This window comes from Antechinus flavipes, chromosome 4, assembly GCF_016432865.1.
Source record: "Antechinus flavipes isolate AdamAnt ecotype Samford, QLD, Australia chromosome 4, AdamAnt_v2, whole genome shotgun sequence".
In the NCBI taxonomy this organism is placed as follows: Eukaryota; Metazoa; Chordata; class Mammalia; order Dasyuromorphia; family Dasyuridae; genus Antechinus; species Antechinus flavipes.
Genome location: NC_067401.1, coordinates 484702659 through 484718706, shown reverse-complemented (window position 1 = coordinate 484718706; position 16048 = coordinate 484702659). Strand labels below are relative to the sequence as shown.

Sequence of the window (16048 nt, the reverse complement as noted above, 5' to 3'; positions counted from 1 at the left end):
TCTTAGAGCACCCGGAAGTATAATAAAAGGGAAAGCAACTGGTGTAATTTTTCTTTTCTTCGGCCCATATGGTTACACCAGCAGCAGATTGATTCGGTCACAAGAAATCATCTCGAGATATTAAATTATATCTCCAATCAATTTGTTTTAAAGGGTTGTCTTTCTCCGTGTCAGCGGGCTGTGAGGGTGCAAGAAAGAATGGCTTCTTTCCGTGCAGACAGGTTAACTCGGCACTCGTGTTCAGGAGGGCTGAGCTGATCTAAAACGGATCATTTCTGTAAGGATGCTGGTTGACATGTGGCCATTTGGGGTCTGAGCAGTAGAAAAGTGCGTGGAAGATAATGACTCCACATAGAGGGGGCCAGCCTGAGTGAATTCATAAAGTTTTTGGTAGTCCTTCATGCCCAGTTTTGGGGATCATGGAAATCCAAGGGATCCTTTGAAGTCATCGAGACAATTTCCTTATTGTCCAGATGAGAAATTGAGATTCAGAGAAGGTGAAATGATTCGCCCAAGTTCAAAATGTGATAGTGGGAGAATCCAAACTTAGTTCAACCAGCTAATTAGGAGCAGAGTCAAGACTAATGCTTAGGTCTTCTGGTTCACTGTCCAGCTGACCTCCTGGCAGAAGCTGAGAGAAATATCAAAAGAGAAATGAACCTAAAAGAACAAATTTAATCAATTTCTCTTTCAGCAATTTGAGGCAAGATGTGTGACATATAGCAATTTCTTTAGAATCAGAAGGCCAATATTTGAATTGTGGTTCTACCATATGTGACCTCACTTTGATTTCCTCATTAAGATGAATCTTAGTTACATTCCCTTCCTTGCAAATTTATTTTGATGAGCACATGACAAAGGCAGCAATGACATTAAGATTAAAAGCACTCAATCTAATCAGAGGACTTGGGTTCAGATCCTGCTTCGGATCAGTTTCACCTTGGGGAATCTTTAGCTCTTCAAGGGCAAAATGAAGGTGTTGTATCAGATGGTCTTACAAGTCTCTTTTGGATCCAAGTCCATGTTCCTATGCAATCATGCCGGTCAAACAGCTTTGCAAATTTTTAAGTATAAAATGAATAATAACTGGAAATTCTTGTTTTCTGGATCTCCCCAAACACCTTTAATACTGGACTCAGAGCAGATACTTTGTTAAGTTTAATTTTGCTTCAGAAAATATTTTCTTTAAAAACATGGGAGATAGAGGCAACTAGGTGGGGCAGTGGATAGAGCATCAGTCCTGAAGTCAGGAGGACCTGAGTTCAAATGTGGCCTCAGACATTTAACACTTCCTAGCTGTGTGACCCTGGGCAAGTCACTTAACCCCAATTGCCTCAGGGGATAAAAAGAAGTAAAAACATAAGCAGTAGCTGTACTTTTCTGGGTCCCTCTAAGGATGTAGTTTTCCCTTATGCTTTTCACAATGAAAAATATGGCAAGAACAAAGAAATTATTATTTTTTTTCAATAAGGGGTGCTAGGGACAGCTCCTTACCCCAAGAATGGGTGGGTTGTCTGCTGGTGCTTTATGGGGCTGCAGACTGGTCAAACTCCTTGCCTCTATTTGGTCTTTTTGTGCACAGCAGCTATTTCAGAAGAATGTGTACTGCCAACCTCACTTTGGGGACTTCTTCCTTTTAAAGTAAAGTATTAAATAGGTGGGATTCCATCTGGTTTGTGGTATTTGTCTTGGCCGGGTCATTGCACCAAAGGGCCAGTCTTCACAGATCCTACCTCCAAGTTTTATGTGTTTTAAATGCTGGCTGATACCTAGTACGGGCACTTCTTTATACTCAGACCATCATGACACCGGTTGGGTTACAATACATCCCATTCATTTAGCCATGTAGACAATCCTGGTTAGTCTGAAAGAATCCCCACAGTGTGTGACTCCATAACAGTTAATAACTTTCTTCCTACAAAATCCTCTTCTGACCTCCTGATACCTGGAAATGACTTCGGTTCCTATAGTAATATCTATATTATTCTGCTTTGCAGCTACTAGGAAACTCCATTCTTAGAAAGGGACATGAGGGGGAAAACCTCCTTAAACCTTTGCCTTTCTATTCAGCACTTTTTTTTTTTTTGACACTTTGGGGGTGGGGAAGAGGTGGCAGCAAATGGGGCAGATTGAAATATACTTGTCATTTCCTGGTATAATTAACAGGCTCTTTACTGTGGCACTCTTTCTTTGATGCCAATGGAAATGGTGTCTGGGATAGTTAGAAAAGACCGTGAGCTCCTGTGGAGTTCAGAATTATTCTTTTTCCTTTCCTTTCTTCTTCTTCTCCTTTTTTTTTTTTTTTTTTGTAAAGTGGGAATCAATAAAATGTTACTTTTTTCTCTTCCCCATCCCCTCACGGGTGGGGGATGAAAGGAGAGAAGGGGGCCAATATATGTTCTCACTCTCAGTTCTTTCTGATTTTCTCCAGCACAAATATTTAGATTGCGCTTTTGAGTGGGAGAGAGATGCGAGAATTTTTATAAAAGCTACCCAGTCATGGAAGCCCTCATTCGTAGATTCGAGAGATAATTAGGAAATGACATTCCTTGGACACAAAATAAACAGCAGTTAAGTAATTTCACAGTAAGCCACGGGGGCTGTTTAAGCCCGGCGTCAACTGCAGCCACCCAAATTTGCAGTGGGAGTAGATTTTTTTTCCCTTTCTTTCTTTTTCTTCCCCTTTTTCGTTTTTTGCCAATGAGTGTGTTTTAATGAAACAGAAACCCTAAATGTTTTCTTCTGCATTTTAAGGCATCGAACTCTCTTTTAGTGCAAGCTTTGCCTCACAGCCAGAGCTGGTCCCTTCTTCACCCTGCCCCTTTCATCTCTCTTTGTTCCGGTCTATGCTGAGGCTGAGATTCTCCCACCTCTCTCTGTCTTACTGTGGCTCTGAAAGATGATTGCCTTCTGGTGAAGCCCTTTCCCCTTCTTCTGTACCCAAGCTCCATGTTCAATGAACATCAAAAAGCCTTATCATACCCTGATGGTTTAAATCTTTAAACAGAGAGTAACAGCCTGAGTACATCCAGACCTCTCACATCCTATAGTCTTGTCACTGTGTGTTCCTACAACAATTACCAGGAGAGTGAGGCTGCGGAGTGAATCAAGTAGCGTGTGTTGTCTCCCTGGACTCCATGCTGATGCTCTGATCAGGACTTCAGCAAAATTCTGTTTGAAATGAGAATAGACTAATTTTCATCTGACTCTTCTCCGAGGAATCCCATGTGGCCCCACACGCCAAGGGTCATCATTAGAAAACCGCCTTCAAACGAGCGGAGGTTTCTTGTGGCAAAGCTCTCTCCCTTTGTTAAATTTATAAACATTTATGTAAAAATGTATATATTAATTGTTCAGGTTTCTTCTAAGCCCGGAAAGTAATGCCCAGGAAGATACTTGAGGGAAATAAACTCATAAAAATAGCCCAAGCAAAGAAGAAAATGTCCTCATTTTGACTGAAAATTCAGAAGAATTCTGTGATCAAAGGCAATTCTAACTCCCAGCTGTTCAAAGGGACTTATATTTTAAAAAAATCAGATGTGACCAAGAATAGAAAAGAACTCATTAAGAGCTTAACGAGATGATGACAGGTGAAGCCCGTCAGTTGCTTAAACACTATGATGATGTTTTTTTTTTTTTTTTCTCCCTAAGCAGTATCTCATTTGTTTTCTGGGAATCAATTTAGATTTTTCAGGAAATCATTATGGAGTGCAGGAAAGTTTGTCAGGGAGGACAAATATATTTACCTAGGAGTCACTGGGCACTCAAGTAATGAAGACATCCCTTTCCTTTCTTACCCCTCACCTCTGGGGTAGCTTCTTGTAAACACATCAAGGGAAATACAATAGTTGAATTTTTTTTAAACTTCTCTTTCATCAGTTTTTTTTTTTTCTGACTTAGAGTCTTTGAAAGGCAGGGCAGATCTGCAAGAAAAGGCATGATTCTGAGAAGTTTAATAGTAAACCTATTGCTAGACCTCAAGAAAAAAGGTTAGTTTGGATGAGCCCCAGGTAGTTCTGCATCCCTGTGCCTTTTGATAGCAGTTATTTAGTAGCTCTGATTTTGTAAAATTAAAAAAAAAATCCCTGAAAAGAAAAAAAAAGACTCTTTCTTAATTCTCCTAAGCAGTATAAATCCCCTTTCACTTTCCCCAGGCAAGACCGGAATCTTTTGCATGTTTCTGGGCTCTGACCTGCCTGATGCTCATCTCCCAACCTTAGTAGCCAGTTTTTTCTTCTCTAAGTGCTGGAGGAGTCATGAAAAATTCAGACACTGGGTTTCCCTGAGACCAATCTGGTGGCTTTGTCTTTGTGCTAACTGCTGCTTTCTATGCATCATTCAAAAGGTACATACCAAGTTGTCAGCCCCTGAACTGCTACTTGGTGTTAAACATGAATATTTGTAGCTTAGCGAGGGACTAAATTTAAAAAAAAATTAATATTTGACAAGCCCAGAAGAAGGCATAACAGATCCAGAATGATACCTATGAAAGCCGTTATTTGTGAAAAGTCCAAACTTTTTGTTCAGCGGGACTGACCGAGGGCTGCAAAAGGTCGCTGGGCAATGGCTGCGATAACCGGGCTGCCTTCTAGGAACATGGGTTAGGCAGGTGGCACAGAGCACGCTGAATGAAGGGAGTTTTTTTTCTTTCTTTCATATGTACCACAGGGAAAATGCATTCTAGGCATGTGCCATTAAGCTGATCTGGCTAGAAAGCAGAGTGAGATGATACCAGGCTTATTCCTGCTCCACATCAGCTGTCTATCTGATAGCAAAATTGCCTCCCCACCCCATCCCATTTCTTAATTAGAATGGGAATCAGCTTAGAACTAATAGAATCTCTTATTAGTAACAACAAGCCCGGTTGGCCCTCCAGTTCAAGTGCCATATCTGCATAACTTATAGCCTGAAGAGCTTATGGAGTCATTCAGACTCCGGGAGGAATGCCTTTGACTTCCCCATATTAATGAGTTGTTCTAAATTTAGTCTGCTGTGACAAACTAATATTAATACAGTATTTTATGGCCCAGAGCATTGTGAATGCATAGGAATGAACCCCAGAATCAAGGGAAGATGGGGAAGGAGCAAGATTACTTTGTGTGATTGTCAAGATATAAAATAATCCAAGTATGTAGATATTAAGACTTAAACATAATACACTGCTTATGGATTTATATTATGTGAAACATTTTCTATTATTTTAAATCCTCACAGCATTAGTTTCCTATTTTCAGGGGTTTATATCTCGGCCATAAAAATTCACTCTGGGCTGAAACTTGGCATGTGGGGTCTTAACCTGGGAGCATTTTATTTTACTTTTTTTTTTTTTTGAAAAAAAATTAACCGAATCTTTTAAAAAAATCATTTTGGCCATTTTTAAACTAGGCAAATGCCAAGAAAGGGCAGATGCTCTGAGAAGTCATTTTATACATTAAGCTTCTGCTGCACCCCAATCTCTGACTCCAGTTGCTTCTAAGAGATTTAAAGGAAACTTTTAGGCATTATTTAATTGGAAGAATTTTCTTTGAGGGAAAAGTAATTTGAGCAAATGGTGAAGTGGCCCCTTAGACCAAGAAAAGATCTTAATATTTGAATTGTCCTCCCCTAAACTGTGTTGTTTGAAGCTACAATGGATTTCCATTCCTGAGGAATAGAGAACCAGTAGGTAGGGGATGATCATCCATTTCCTTTTAGATAGTTGCTTTTATGCAACTCAACCCTAGACATCTTTCAATAAAAACAGTCTCTATTGGAAAAATCCCCAGGGTCCATTTGGTCTCTAATGAAGCTCTTGCCTTTAGTCAATTGGTACAAAATGGAAGCTACAAGTCTGCCTATCCTCTGAAGTTTCTCAGTACTTCTAAGTATATCAGTCAGATATAGCCAAGTTGGCTGAAGTTAGGAAAACAGCAGGTCCAGGGCTCATGGCAAAGTGCTGGGATGCAGTTTCGCAAAAATATTTCTGTGTGTAGAGGACCCTAATGACACAAAAGTTTTCAAATCCTAAAAATTATCCCTGATAGTTTACCATCAAACCAGCTTCTTTGGAACTAAAGGTATTTTGTGCTTATTTTGAGGTAAATCAATTTTGCTCCTTTTAAAGGAAGCACAATTTCTGCTCTGTCCCCTGGCAACAGCTTTTAAAAAAAAGTCATTTTTTGATAATGCTAAAATTTAAGGGTTTTCTTTCATTTTTTTTTCTTCTGGTGCCTTTCTGCTCTGTTAAAATGAATCTTTCCTGCTTCCTTTCCTTCTCTTGCTTTTCTTTTTTCTTTCTATTTTCTTCCTTTCAAGTCATTCAACAAACATTAATTGAGGCTTACCATATGCCAGACACTGTGCAGAACTCTGGGAATACAATGAAATGGAGAAGAAAAAAACATTCTATGATCCCTGCCTTCAAGGAACTTACATTCTAATAAGAGAGGCAACATGCAAATAATTCTGTCTGGACTGGATAAATGCAGGGTCATTAGGAGGTAATTGCAGAGAGAAGGCTTTAGCAACTAGGGAGATGAGAACAAAGGTCCCGCAAGTATCCTTTTTCTTCTCTCTTTTCTTTGGATATCTTTTTAATCTCTTCCTTTCCTTACTTTTGGTTCCTTTATTCCATGTTGCTTTGGTTAGCTAATTCACTTATTTTTCTCGATAAACATCCTAATCCATCAGCATTTGGGATCTAGGCTGCTCATTTCACAAGAAGAGGCCTCCCTTTTTGCAGAGACAAAAGTCCTATGGAGACTCCTGAAGATCTGCCAGTGATGAGCTTCTTAATTAGAACCAGCATGGCCTCTCAAAGACTGCACGCCTGCCTGCCACCCAGAACCATAGTGTGGACAGTTCCACTAAGTGCCATGGGACTTGCAGAAACACCCAGTTTGCCAAGGAACCCTTGTACTATCACTCTCAAGATTTTATCTGCAGCAGGTAGAAATCAGTGGTAGCACCTTTACTTTTTTTCCGATTCTTTTATTGGGTGATGACAAAGAGGTAAAAATGTGAGCTTAAGAAATAGGAAATAGCCAAAGTTCAGAGAAGATTGTAGTCAGAAGCAACAAATTCTTTGGCGCAGAAATATATCTAAATGTAGAACCCAAAGCCAGAAAAAAATTGAATTTCATTGAGATTTCATAGTATTAAGGAGATGACAGTATCTTTCCATGAAATTCTAATTGCTTTCCTACTAATGGTGGAATGGAAATCATAAACTAGCAGTCCAGAAACCTAAATCAACAGTAGCTATTTGATAGAGTGTCCAAGATAACTTCCCCGAGGGCTGTGTAGGATAAGAATCCAGGCCCATGTTGCTACGTGACACTTGCTTTGTATGCTTTATGCTTTCGTATATGCTAGATTTCATCTACTTGAAATGTGCAGCTTCGTGCTGCTTTGACTCAGCCGCTGCTTCTGTATAACAGATGTTGATGTGTTTTTGAGCTAAGGAGATGAATTCTTGTTTGGTCCAAAAGAGAATGAGACTCTGGAGTCTTATGAGGTTCCTGCATGCATAAACTCTGCTGAATTTTCAGGATGAAAATCTAAGTCGGGCAGGGGAAAGATAACCCTTGTGTCTTTTAGCTTGGTTCCAAATGTAAAATGTCCATTGCACTTAGCAGGCATGAACTGGGATTCTTGAGTTTGGAGAGAATGTGATTTATGATGATTTTGTGGGAAAAGTTCCTCATGGGTTATTTTGGTGAGACCTTACTTAGGTCAGGTGAAATCTTAGGAGACCATTAAATGATAACTCAAGAGTCAGAAGATCTGGGTTTAATAATAACAATAATAGTTAGCATGTGTACAATACTTTAAGCTTTTCTATAGGTCTATAGGTTTTATCTCATTTGAACTTCACAACAGTGAATGAAGGGTTATTATTATTCCCATTTTACAGTTGAGGAAACTGAGGCAACTAGACATTAAGTAACTTGCCCAGTTAGAATCTGAGTCTTCCTAACTCCAAGTCTCTAGTCAGTTTGTCTACTGTGCCACATAGCTCTTTTAATCCTGCTTCTTGTATGACTATATGTCCACAAGTAAGCCAAGAAATCTATTTCAATTATCTCCCCCCCCCCACTTCTTTATCTATAATTTGAGATCTTTAGTCCCTGCCCTGCTCACCTCAAAGTGGGATAGTGAAGGTTATAGGAAAGGACCTTGGAGACCATGTATCCTAACACCTTCATTTTAAAGTTGAGGCAATTGATGCTCAGGAAGATAAAAATGACCTGGCAAAAGTTAGATGTCAACTATTGTCCAGATTGTGTATAGTTGAGAGGCAGTGTGGTAGAATGAATGTGGTAGAATGAATAGAGTCAGTTTTGGTTGTGGAGATCTGGGGTTATAGTCTGCCTCTGATACATATGGGCTGTGTGACTTAACATCTCAGCATCCCAGACAGGTCTCTAAGGCTGCAGTTGTCAAACAGTTGTACATCTGCATTGGGAAATGGTGTTTTATCGCTGGGAGTTGCCTGCACAGATGAAATCTTAGGTTTGGATCAAAAGGATTTTCTGTGGCTAGAGCTTATGCAGTGACTTCTTTGGAAAGTGTCAAATCCCAAATTCATCAAGTCAATCCTGTAGCATCCCACATCTAAGTCTCAAAAATGAGAGAATTTATTCCTCTACTCTTTAAAAAAGTTGCATATATGAACACAAGAGCTTCATAATAACCCAGTCATATATCATTATCCTAGTTTTATGGATGAGCAAACAGATTTAGAGAAACTGTGGCTTTCCTATGGGTATACAAGAGGTAGATGGTAATGGAATGGAGGAGATGATACCGTCTTTAAAGCAGGAAGGATATTAAACCTCAGCCTTATGATTTGGTTTGCTGATTTTCCCCCCATTTCATATTTGAACCTTATTTGAAACCTAGAAATTTGATAATTATGAAGATCTAAAGGCAGACATGTAAATTTTCCTACATTACTTACTGTTGTTGTTCAGTCACATCCTTCTTTTCATGACTCCATTTGGAATTTTCTTGGTGGAGATATTGGAAAGGTTTGCTATTCCCTTTTCCAGCTCATGTTACAGATGAGGAAACTGAGGCAAACAGAGTTAAACTACTTGCTCAGGATCACACAGCTAGTAAGTATTTGAGGCTGTATTTGAACTCAGGATGATGAGTCTTCTGACTTCTAAGCCCAGAATTCAATCCAGTATACCATCTAGTTGTCCTATCCTATCTTAAGCCAAGTATATAAAATTTTGGAGATTCCAAATAGGACTTTTTTTTATTAGGTTTCTTAGTTGAATGAAATTGCATTTATAAATCATAGGATTTAGAACTGAAAGGGACCTTAGAGATCACTTACTACAATACTCTCATTTAGCAGATGAGGAAACTGAGTCTCAGAGAGGCAAAGCAATTATTTCAGGTAATATGCTAGAAGAATTAGGGTATGAACTTAGGTCTGCTGATTTCAAATCTGGGACTTAGATATGCATGTTCTCTTCTGCCATGAAAACTGGTCTTGTAGAGTTTAATCAACTGACACAAACATTGTTCCTCTCACAAAGATCATGGAACTATGGATTAGAAGATCCAATTGAGAACAGGTTATTCTTTATTTAATTCCCATTCCACACCCCATTTTTAAACCAAGATTTTTTTGACATTAATTTCCACAAAACTTTGTATTTTCAAGGTAATTTCATTTTATTTAATCCTCATGACAATTCTGAGGATAAAATGTGGAATACACACACACACACACACACACACACACAAACACACATAAAGATATATTTTTTCCTGAACAACATTCCATTTCCTTTTTGGGGTTCTTTTTGTCCATTTGCATTATTATCATCAATGTGTATTGTTTTCCTTGATCAGGTCACTTTCTATGTTTTTCTGAATTCTTCATATGTTCTTCACATGGCTCTCAATGATTAATTTGCTTAAAGATGTTTAAGAACCAGACATACAATCATTATCCACGATTTTCCAGGGTGAGATCTATGCTGGTTCTCCATGATCATTATTTCAAAACTTTGAGGGAAAATCCCTCTTTTTTTTGGGGGGGTGTAATCAAATTGGATCAATAAAGATGTATCTCTGTGTGTGTTGATATCCTGTATAAATGATATAATCCATTTCAATTTGGCAATAAAGTCTAGTACCAGTTTTTTAGAGCATGGTTTCCTTCAATTACATTTATTATAACCCAATTCACTCAGTTATTTTCTATTCAATGCAACACTTATTTTAAAAAAAATAGCTCCTAGTGGGATACCCTTCAGCATCCTTTTAATATGGTTTGCTCTAGATGTATTCTGAGGTCCTTCCAACTCTGAGAATCTGTGATTCCATGATCTTGAGAGGCCCAGAGGGGTTAGGTCATATAATGATTTATGATAGTGGTGAGGAATATCAAGGTCCATGTAAACAAAGGATGGGGCTAGGGATTGGCTCTGTGACTTCACTGCCGTGGGACAGGATGAGGACATTGCAGATGGACATGCTTTGTGAAATTTATAGTCTTAGAGAATTGCCTAAAACACTGAAAACTCAAATGACCGGTTTCTAGGATCCTACAGCTATTGTGTCGTCTTGTTATTGTTGTAGTGTGTCCTTTGTTCTTGAAGACCACTATTGGGGGAGGTGATCCCATGACATTTAAGTGAATTGGATTTGATTGGCTTAGAACTGTGAAGGGTCACCAGTCTTATTTTCTTCTCCAGTGCCATTTGGGTCAGGACTTGAATCCTGGCTCCAAGCCAACTCTTCAGCTACTACATATTTTTATGTAAATAAAAAAGCAACTTAATTTAGATTTAACATTTTTCTCTTTAAGTTAGAAATAGAAAATGATTTTCTCCTTTTTAAGTAGGAAAAAAGTAAGGGTAGCTACGTGGTGTAGTGGATAGAATTCTGGACTATAAAATAGAAATCTGTTTTTATGTGCTTAGTGGCTGTGTAATTTGGCCATGTCACTTTGCCCCTGACTTCCTTAATTTCCTCATCTGTAAAATAAGGATGGAAATAAAAACCTTCCTCCCAGGGTTATCGTGAGAATTAAATGAGATAATTTTTGCAAAGTACTTTGTAAACCTAAAAACTCTATATAAATACTAGCTAATAAACAAACAAAACTTTATTCAATCAGTACAATAGTTAGAATAAATGATGCTAATTACAATCACCTCATGATCAATTGTCCATGAGATTTCATTAGTAGAGGACAATCAGTCCCCATGTATGGTCTACTGGAAGAGAGCTGACCAAAGGAAATGCATCCAGGACCAATAACACTACAGTGTGATTCTCATTGTGTAGTTGAGAGTACCAAAACTACATTTAGTGGAATCCCACAACTCATAGAATAATAATGATGGGAGGACTGGGTGCTAGGAGAAACAATGACCCTCAGGTCATTGAAAATACTTGGTGAGTTCGGAGATTTAGAAATCCACAGTACATCTGGAGATTGGAAGTGACTATTATAGGAAGATGAAATGTTGGCCATAGTCCAATGAACTTGGTCGTATTTTAAATGTTGCTGGAGATGGAGTGAAGTCTTCCATTTTGATGCTTTTGAAACTCCCAAATCAGAATTTGAATAATGACGTTTCCAACTTGCGAATCCAGTGATTCCATCTCATGGCTTTCTTTCTGAATTTCTGGGACTTGAACCATTGCAGCATTGACATCTTGTCTCTGTTTCTTGTCTTTCACAGGAAAATAAAAATATGTAGAAGGAAAATATTCTAATAGGTAGACAGAACAGAATGCCCTCTTTGTGGGTGCTGAGTGGACAGCGCTCTATAAGCAGGTGGGTACAGAGGCAATATCAATTAAGAAAAAATGAAATGGAATAGGTGGGAAATTGGGGTGATATGCTTAAAAAGAATTTCATTTTCTAGTGATGCTCCTCAGTAATCTTGTTCAGAATCTTTTATCTGAACCCTTATGCTTTGTAAATGGTCATGTCACATTCAGGAATCTTATTTTCTCACTAGAGGGCAGCATTTGACTAATTGTCTGAGGAGAGAATTTTTTTTTCTTCCTACTGAGCTGGGTGTCCCTCCACGTAGGAAGCTTTAGATCAGAGCTCTCTAGCAGTCTTTCCTAGTTTCTAATTGTATCCATTGGGCCAAGGCCCAATTTAGTTCGATAAACCATGGAAAACAATTTTAAAAATTGGTTTCACTTATAAATATGAGTTGCTTTTAGATAACTATTGTTACAACTGTATGGAAATCTTGCTTACTCTGTGGCCTTTTAAGTACATATACAATCATATGTTGAATTCTTTTATTATTGGAGCATGATAAAATAAAAATAAAAATAAAATCACTGGTATATTAGCAATCCCTTCTTTGTGTGACACTAGGCAAGTTACTTAATTTCTTAGTTTTTTTAGGTCAGGGCTTTTTGAACTTTTTCCACTCATGACCCCTTTTTGCCCAAGAAATGTTCACATGATCCTAGGTATATAGAAATATGAAATAGGTATAAAAATCAAACATTTAATGTTTATAAATCATAATTTCATGACCCCCACATTCAGTTACATGACCTTATATGAATTATGATCCACAGTTTTAAAAACAATTCTAGGAAACTCTGAAAGATTCTAAATTGCAGAGAAAATGCCAGCCAGAATTGGTAGAGAAAGTTTCCTCACCTCGGAGTTCCCTAGACTAATGGAATCATTGGTTTAGATGCTGTCCCTATAATTACTGTAGAGGCTCCATGGTTCAGTTAAATGACTACTTTCAGAGATAAATTCTGATTTGTTTTTATGGTTTACCTTTTAGTTGATCTTAAAGGACAGTTGGGGGAAATCCATTTTTCTTTAATAGCTAGAATAACCACAACCACAGGAAGTAGGATATGTGCAATGTGTCTCTTTGGAAGCACACTGAAAGCCCAGTTATGCTCTCCATGAACAATAGAAGGTTTGTATACTTCAGACATGGCTCCCAATGGTTAATTTGCTAAAAGATGTTTAAGAACCAGACCTACAATCATTATCCATGATTTTCTAGGGTGAGAGCTATGCTGGTTCTCCATTTTCATTATTTCAAAACTTTGAGGGAAAATCCTTCCTCCTTTTTTTTGGTTATCAAATTGGTGTGTCTGTGTGTGTTGATATCCTGTATAAATGATATAATCTATTTCAATTTGGCAAAAAAAAAAATCTATCACCAAGCTGTTGTCTACTATCACCAACAACAGAATAACCACTGAACTCATCATAAAGAAAAAAATCAGTGTTCAGTGTTCTCTCCAATGGTCTTTCATGCTTGGTATCTTATTGGCTAAAATAAAATAGTTCAAAGAATCTTAAGGGAGTATAACTATTCTGCTTGAATGGGAAAATGGATAAAAAGGCATTATATTAAGAGCTTAATTTAAGCAAAGTATTTTTCTAAGCATCAGGGAAACAAATGGAAAATTCACTGTCTGTGTTCTCAAAGAGCCAAAGGCTCCACATTCTAATGGGAGACAAAGCACACACACACATATATGGATGCACCCCCCCACTGTGCACACATGTATGTAACCCACACACATGTACAACATACATACATATACATGCATACACACATGCAAACACACACAAGAAAACATATACATATATATGTATACAATGCACACACGTATACACAATATACACACATACAAAGGACAGCCTTGTGTAGGGGATAGAGAACTGGCCTTGATGTTAGAAGGATCTGGGCTCTGATTGATTCTAACTGCATCCTTCTACTATGAAAATAACAGAGAAGATCTGTCTTGTTAGAGCAAGCTTTTTTATACTAATACAATCACAGGCCTAGTTTTAAAAAAAGGAAAAATTCAACTTGTTCTCACAGAAGAGATAGGAGAAATCATTCCTCTTCTCCCGTTAGCAGAAGTGTGGTATGGATGCATCAGTATTGCATATAATGTTAGATATTTTTGATGTATTAATTGGTTATGTTGACCTTTTTTCCCCCTTTTTTCTTGCTTCCTTTCTTTCAAAAGCATTTATATAAAGGGTGGCTCCCTATAAAGGGGAAGGGGAGGGATCCACCAGGAAATCAAGATGATATGAAAACAAAAAAATATAAAAATCTATGTTAAAAAGTATACAACATATGTTATATATTACATATATATCATAAATTATGTTTTATTATATTATGATATTAATTAGTCCTCCATTGCTGAGATAGGGTCAATCTTTAGATCAAGACATAGAAAGCTCTCTTGATCCATTGTATGAAGCTGGGATCTGGTAAGAATTGTATTCATGAAGGTTAGAGCTTTGCCTACTCTTTACCATCCAGTTCCTGGTAGGAACTATTACCCTTTGATCCACTCTCAGATTTGATTCTTTGGAGAACCCTTGTTTCTATGTCTTCATCTAAAGACTGGCTCTACCTCAGCTCAGAGAACTAGACAAATTAATATTATAATATAATATTACATAATATAACATAATACAATGCAATTTGATATGATGCAATATAATACAATACAATATGATATATTTCCATAGGAGTTCTATGACATGTAGGAATCCAGCACCATTATGTTGAGGAGTTTGTAATTATTGATATAATGAAACTGGTGCATCCACCCAGTGGTTCGTGTGTCCTTGGCCAATGTAAACTTCTTACATTGGTTGGAGAACCTGTTTCTTGATGGCTTATAGTAGAAATGCCTCAGGGAGACCCTGGAACATGAAGAGAAATTTTATACCTAGTTGTGGTCTGCTAGCTATGTGGTTAGGAGAAGCCTTTTCCACTGAATGCATAGATGGAACTGGAAACATCTTCAAAAAGGCCTCGATCAGCCTTTGGTCTACTTTGTTCTTGGTTTGATTCCTTTCCATCTGTGATCTATTGAGAGACAATGCACTAAAGGAAAAGCCTGTGGACCTTCTGCTCTAGGAAGCTTGTGGTGCTGTGGTTAGGTTCTTTGCCAGTCTCAGCGTTTCTTGTTTTGTTTTGGGTGATAGGGAGAACAGAGTCTTGCTGTCCTGTTCTAACATCCAGGTTTTGCAGCCGGCTCAGCATCAGTGCTTAGCAATCGATGAATGACCTTCAGGTTCCATTTTGATGGCAACTGAGATGGAAACTCATTCAGCAGTCATGCCTGGACATGAACTTGGCGGGACCAATGTTATGTAGAAACTGAGCAAAGAGTGAAGTCATTCTCCCCAGCGATTGAGATGGCAGAGGAGAGAATATGCCCCCAAGAAAGTAGGAGGAAAATTAGTGCGTCATTCTTAATATACTTCAAAGTAAATATCTCTTTGTAAAAGAAAATTGATGTTAAGCAGTTGTGGAATTGGGGGATTGGGTCAATCATTAGCACTTACAGGGGGATGCAGCTACAAGGGGGTTCCAGCTAATGGCAAAAAAGGAGGGATATCCCTGCTCCAGGGTAACCTATCATCTTGAGGGTCCAAAGTCCCTTGTCTGGCTTTGGGAGAGTGAGCCAGAGCATACCTGCCATATTAAAATAAAAACACTGCTTTTTGGTCAGTGTTCTCTCCAATGGTCTTTCATGCTTGGTATCTTATTGGCTAAAATAAAATAGTTCAAAGAATCTTAAGGGAGTATAACTATTCTGCTTGAATGGGAAAATGGATAAAAAGGCATTATATTAAGAGCTTAATTTAAGCAAAGTATTTTTCTAAGCATCAGGGAAACAAATGGAAAATTCACTGTCTGTGTTCTCAAAGAGCCAAAGGCTCCACATTCTAATGGGAGACAAAGCACACACACACATATATGGATGCACCCCCCCCACGTGCACACATGTACGTAACCCACACACATGTACAACATACATACATATACATGCATATACACATGCAAACACACACAGGAAAACATATACATATATATGCATACAATGCACACATGTATACACAATATACACACATACAAAGGACAGCCTTGTGTAGGGGATAGAGAACTGGCCTTGATGTTAGAAGGATCTGGGCTCTGATTGATTCTAACTGCATCCTTCTACTATGAAAATAACAGAGAAGATCTGTCTTGTTAGAGAGCAAGCTTTTTTATACTAATAC

At 38.1% G+C, this 16048-nt stretch overlaps 1 long non-coding RNA gene across 2 annotated transcripts in view; it reads left to right on the top strand.

Annotated features, from left to right (window-relative positions):
* LOC127563498 (uncharacterized) overlaps nucleotides 1-16048 on the top strand; it is a 109102-nt gene that overhangs the window by 37966 nt on the left and 55088 nt on the right. Inside the window, exon 3 of one of the 2 annotated variants that reach the window (XR_007953981.1) lies at nucleotides 11694-11788. The exons of the other annotated variant lie outside the window; for it this stretch is intronic. This is a non-coding gene — a long non-coding RNA (uncharacterized LOC127563498). The remainder of the gene's footprint in view (nucleotides 1-11693; nucleotides 11789-16048) is intronic. 2 annotated transcript variants of the gene reach the window in all.